We start from the raw sequence: 6,798 nt of genomic DNA, 5'->3' as shown, positions 1-6,798 counted from the left end.
ATTGATAATGAAAACCTAATACTTCAATACTCAAATTAAATAAATAAAACACACTTAAAATTGATATATAAAATGCACATAAAACCATCCACTGTTATAGCTAGTGGACAGCTAGAGGTCCAGTCCAATGATAGGAGGGGCACGGTGTTAGTCCACTATCTAAAGCAGCGGCTAGCAGCAAGTAAACTACCAGAGAACCATGTGAATAAATATATGTGCAAATACATATAAATAAAAAATTCCTAAAGTGACGTGTTGAAACTAGTGACTAAGTAGCCAGTGTATAAAGGTGACAAGGTATATAAAACATATGATGAAAACACTAAAAGTGAATTGATATATAATAAATATAAATAAATAGGTAAGTATCTCTGGTAAATCAATATAATTGCTGACTCCCGCTTATAATGGTGTTCCACAAAGTAGAATAATAATAATGTCAATGTGGCAAACAATGTAACGGAATACCTGTCCAGGTATTCCGTTACATTGTTTGCCACATTGACATTATTGCTCTATTTGAATTGCCATACCATTGGATACATCTATACTATTGCCGTGGCCGTTTATAGATACAGCCTACCTGCTTTAATATATTCTATTTGCGGACAACTATGTGGATGAAACAGTGATCCAGACCACACGCTTTCTAACTGATAGTGACATCTTTGTGGAACACCATTATAAGCGGGAGTCAGCAATTATATTGATTTACCAGAGATACTTACCTATTTATTTATATTTATTATATATCAATTCACTTTTAGTGTTTTCATCATATGTTTTATATACCTTGTCACCTTTATACACTGGCTACTTAGTCACTAGTTTCAACACGTCACTTTAGGAATTTTTTATTTATATGTATTTGCACATATATTTATTCACATGGTTCTCTGGTAGTTTACTTGCTGCTAGCCGCTGCTTTAGATAGTGGACTAACACCGTGCCCCTCCTATCATTGGACTGGACCTCTAGCTGTCCACTAGCTATAACAGTGGATGGTTTTATGTGCATTTTATATATCAATTTTAAGTGTGTTTTATTTATTTAATTTGAGTATTGAAGTATTAGGTTTTCATTATCAATTGCATATTGTTATATACTGCTATCAATAAATCCACCCAGTATTATTATATTGTTTGAGTCGCATTGCCTACCTACCGAACCAGATATAAGAGTGCCTATTCTATTTTCTATACATTCGTTTTTTGGTGATTGGGTACAACATCAGTTTGGTGCACCTTTCCATCATAAAATCAGAGGTGAGCCGTCCCTTATTTCTCTTTTATATTCGAACACCACACTGACCTGCACATGTGATCTCTGCCTAGCATCAGGAGTGAGCGACTCCAGTCTTTACAATGCGATTATCACCGAGGAACCTGGGTCTAAACCTGACCAGCGTCATGTGCAGAGCTAGAAGAGGACAACGCTCCAATAATATCCTGCCCAGCTATCACCTTGCTGCCAGGAGTGCTGACCTACATCTGAGTGGGCGGACGTGATGCACAGCATGGCAGCGGATGATAGGAGTGATGAGCGGAGCCAGGCACTGATAACCAGTTATTCTCGTCTCGTCATACTATTTGTACTCTGTGATGGATGCATCGGAATATTACTGACCTGGCGGACTGGTCATACGAGAAAACCTCCTGATGATAGTCTGCAGCTAGTTAGCCCCATGGATCATGTATCAGAGACGTATAAAAGCAATACGCTTCTGACTGCAGGGCCCAGCCTCTAGGTGGGCCCAACCTTAGTATCCGATAAAATTCTCTTATTAGTCTTATTCTTTCAGATTTTCTATTTTAATCCATTTTTCCTGTAACACAGCAAGGGTTAACAGCCAATCAAACCTCAATATTTATTACCCTGATTCTGCAGTTTACAGAAACGCCCCACGTGGTCGTAAACTGCTTTATGGGCACACGGCAGGGCTCAGGAGGGAAGGATGGATTATGGAGGGCAGATTTCACTGGGACAATTTTCAGGTGCCATGTTGCATTTGAAGACCCCCTGATGCACCCCTATAGTGGAAACCCAAAAAAGTGACCATATTTTGGGAACTACATCCCCCAAGGAATTTAAGGTGTGTCCTGAGCACTTGGACCCAACAAGCCGTCACATTAGGGATCAGTGAGGCCCTGAACTTCGTCTGCCAAACTGTCCCTACCGGCTTGCACGATCCGCCCTAAATGACGGCCCACAACTGGATGGTGGTATCCTCCTAAGTGCAGGGGCCTACAGGAAACAAAGCAGGGACATAACAACAAATGTAGTGACCGGTGCACAGAGACACATCAGAACAGAGCCAAACGGATAAGAGCAGAGTCGTACAAGCTCAAGTCAATTCCAGGAGAATCAAATCTAAAGCCAAAACAGGAACCGGAATGCAGAAATGTACCACGCGAAGTAGTCAAACCAGGAAGTCTCAGCAGGTCCAAATAGTCAGGCAAAGGGGTAGTATTCAAAACAAGCTGAGGTCCAAGGAATCCACTCAAAAACACACTAAGTATAGCAATAACACATAAATCACAGACCACTGTGGCCAGCAGCTCCTTGCTTTAAAAGGGCACTTCCCAGGTCACAAGGGACGTCCACCCGTGTGACCTGTGAAATATCTGGGGGTCCACCTTGATGATAAATTGACTGTCACAGACAAAATATACAAGAAAGGTGCAAGTCACCTGTATTCGATGAAGAAACTGAAGTCCTTCAAGGTATTTTACCGCTCAGCAATGGCCAGTGTCATAGTCTGGGGAGGAAGCACAGGGCCGGCTCGAGGTTCATGTGGGCCCTTGGGCGATAAAGTCCTTGTGGCATTTTGCACGATGCACGCAGCAATGAAACTGTATGTATTATAGACGCTGCCAAATACAATAGACAGAGCGTGCTACAGAGTGGGTACATGTGAATCAGTCCTCATGCACCTACTTCTTTTTACCTACCCAGTGTCCCTCAGGTTGCCCCCCCCCCCCCCTCCTTTCCTAAATTGACAATATCTTACTTGTTATATTCTGCAGACTGGGAGAGGGTTGCTGAGCTGGAGCCACTTTGCCCCACAGACACACTGCTCCACTTTATACTTATGATGCCTCCACGCTGGCGCCATGTAACTAGTCAGGGCCGGCTCCACCCGTCCTCTCTAGGAGGAAGGTTCTGGAGTCCATGGCTGCCTGCTGAGGAGTAAACACCTCGGAGCAGCTACTGGAGGTAGACGCCACCCTCTACAGTCCACAAGCATCTTCTGTGCCAGCCCTCAGAAGGGGAAAGATCTATAGAAGGTTTAGCTGACAGAAAGGAATTGCGAACTGTGGCAAAGAAGGTAATTATCGCTAATCTGGCTACAGCCTCCTCTGCATGTGGTGGGAACACTGTAAGCTACAAGCTGCCCACCATAACCAAAGGGCAGGAGGGCTTCCTGTTCAGAGAGTGTGGGGGTCATTTATCAAACTGGTGTAAAGTAGAACTGGCCTAGTCGCCCATAGCAACCAATCAGATTCCACCTTTCATTTTCCAAAAGAGCTTTTAAAAATGAAAAATGGAATCTGATTGGTTGCTATGGGCAACTAAGCCAGTTCTACTTTACACCAGTTTGATAAATGACCCCATGTATTCTTCTGAAGATCCTGTTGATATCATACACTGCCATACCTCCCGCTGTCTCACCTGTCATATCTCCAGAATCTCCTGCCTCACTGCCCGCTGATGTCTCCGCCAGATATGGCAGGCGTGTGCCTGCCAAACATGTCCTCCGGCCACGCTGCCTCCATGCTCCATCACCATAGGGGGCGCGCCCGTCGCTTCCTGTCATTTAGGCTTCCAGGGGCGTGTACTTCCTGTCTCCCAGCACGGCCCCTGCGCGGGATTTCAAGGTTAAATAGCAGCTTCCTCTTCCAGGAAGTTGTCTGAGTGTTGAGTTACTATCAGTAATAGCAAAGGTGTTCTGCTCGTCTGTGTTTGACCATTCTGTTTGTCTGCCACCTGCATCGACTACTGGACCTGTCTGATCCTCTGTACCGCACTACTATCTGACAACGACTTGTGGCTTGTCTCTGACCACGATTCAGCTTCTGCCACTGACCATCATCGTCATCAGCTGCTGCCTTTACTCTACTCAACACTGCAATGTTCCGGCTTCTGCTAGAAAGCTGGACATGAAGAGGAACTTCATCTATCAGCAGGACAACGACCCAAAGCATACATCCAAATCCACCAAGGAATCGCTTCACCAGCAGAAGATTACAGTTTTGGAATGGCCCAGCCAGAGCCCAGACCTGAATCCGATTGACAATCTGCGGGGTGATCTGAAGAGGGCTGTGCCCAGGAGATGCCCTCGCAATCTGTGGGGTGATCTGAAGAGGGCTGTGCCCAGGAGATTCCCTCGCAATCTGTGGGGTGATCTGAAGAGGGCTGTGCCCAGGAGATTCCCTCGCAATCTGTGGGGTGATCTGAAGAGGGCTGTGCCCAGGAGATGCCCTCGCAATCTGACAGATTTGGAGGGTTTTTGCAAAGAAGAGTGGGCAAGTCTTACCAAGTCCAAATGTGCCATGCTGATAGACTCATACCCAAAAAGACTGAGTGCTGGAATAACATCAAAAGGGGCTTCAACAAAGTATTAGTTTAAGGGTGTGCACACTTATGCAACCAGATTTTATTTTTATATTTTTTCTTCCCTCCACCTAAAAGATTTCAGTTTGTTTTTCCATTGAGTTGTACAGTTTATAGGTCACATTAAAGGTGGAAAAAGTTCTGAAATTATTTATCTTTGTCTCATTTTTTTATATCACAGAAACCTGACATTATATATCCACTGTATACAGTATACTGTTCTCTGTAGTGTGTGTGTGTGTGTGTGTATATATATATATTTGATACACTGGCGAAGTTTTCCCACCTACAACGAATGGCGAGGTCTGTAATTTTTATCGTAGGTACACTTCACCTGTGAGAGACCGAATCTAAAAAACTGAAAATCACATTGATATGTAATTGATTATTGCATGAAATAAGTATTTGATACAATAGAAAAACTGAACATAATATTTGGTACAGAAACCTTTGTTTGCAATTACAGAGGTGAGATGTTTCCTGTAGTTCTTGACCAGGTTTGCACACACTGCAGAAGGGATTTTGGCCCACTCCTCTATAACATCTTCTCCAGATCTTTCAGGTTTCGGGGCTGTCACTGGGCTACATTGAGTTTCAGCTCCTTCCAAAGATTTTCCATTGGGTTCAGGTCTGGAGACTGGCTAGGGCACTCCAGGACCTTGAAATTCTTCAGACAGAGCCACTGCATTGTTGCCCTGGCTGTGTGTTTCGGGTCATTGCCATGCTGGAAGACCCAGCCACGACCCATTTTCAATGCTCTTACTGAGAAAAGAAGGTTGTTGGCCAAAATCTTGTAATACATGGCCCCATCCATCCTCCTTTCAATACAGTGCAGTCGTCCTGTCCCCTTAACAAAAAAGCACCCCCAAAGTATGATGTTTCCACCCCATGCTTCACAGTCTTGGTGTTCTTTGGGTTGTACTTAACCTTCTTCTTCCTCCAAACACGGCGAGTGGAGTTGATACCAAAAAGTTATATTTTGGTCTCATCTGACCACATGACCTTCTCCCATTCCTCCTCTGGATCATCCAGATGGTCATTGGCGAACTTCAAACGGGCCTGGACATGTGCTGGCGTAAGCAGGGGGACCGTGCGTGCCCTGCAGGATTTTAATCCATGATGGCGTAGTCTGTTACTAACGGTAATCTTTCAGACTGTGGTCCCAGCTCTCCTCAGGTCATTGACTAGGTCCTCCCGTGTAGTTCTGGGCTCATTACATCACCGTGACCTCCTGCGCCGGGTCTCGCAAGATTAATAATGGCCCCTCTGTATAATTATTATATATAATGGCTCCTCTGTATAATATACAGTATTTTTCGCCGTATAAGACGCACCTGCCCATAAGACGCACCTAGGTTTTTGAGGAGGAAAATAAGAAAATATATATTTTGAACCAAAAGGTGCGCTTTTGGTGGGTTTTGAACTAATGGTGGTCTGTGGATGACACTATTATGGGGGATCTGTGGAGGACACACTGTTATGGGGGGGATCTCTGGATCGCACTGCTATGGGGACATCTGTGAATGACACTGTTATGGGGGGGATCTCTGGATGGCACTGCTATAGGGACATCTGTGAATGACACTGCTATGGGGGGGATCTGTGGATCACACTGCTATGGGGGGGATCTGTAGATGACACTGCTATGGGGGGATCTGTAGATGACACTGCTATGGGGGGGATCTGTGGATGACACTGCTATGGGGGGGATCTGTGGATGACACTGCTATGGGGGGGATCTGTGGATGACACTGCTATGGGGGGGATCTGTGGATGACACTGCTATGGGGGGATCTGTGGATGACACTGCTATGGGGGGATCTGTGGATGACACTGCTATGGGGGGGATCTGTGGATGACACTGCTATTGGGGAGGGGGGGTCTGTGGATGACACATATATAGCATCTTATGCTATGTGCCATCCACAGATCCCCCCATAACAGTGTCTCTGCAGTGTGAATGACCCCCAATACAAGGGCAGGGGGCCAGCATCTGGATTAGGAATGACAGTGGGGACTGGTGCAGTCCCTGTATTCTAATGCACCGGCCCCGCTCACTGTTGTATAATATTATCTAACATGTAGGCATTGTTGAACTATAATAATCCTGTATAATCCAGCTGTATTACATACAGCTAAGTTCCGTAGCAGAGAGGAGGGAGGAGGCAGGCCGGGAGGACGACG

The sequence above is a fragment of the Bufo bufo genome, chromosome 10 (assembly GCF_905171765.1).
Source record: "Bufo bufo chromosome 10, aBufBuf1.1, whole genome shotgun sequence".
Lineage (NCBI taxonomy): Eukaryota > Metazoa > Chordata > Amphibia > Anura > Bufonidae > Bufo > Bufo bufo.
The sequence above is the reverse complement of the archived record's forward strand: the minus strand, read 5'-3'. Positions refer to the sequence as shown.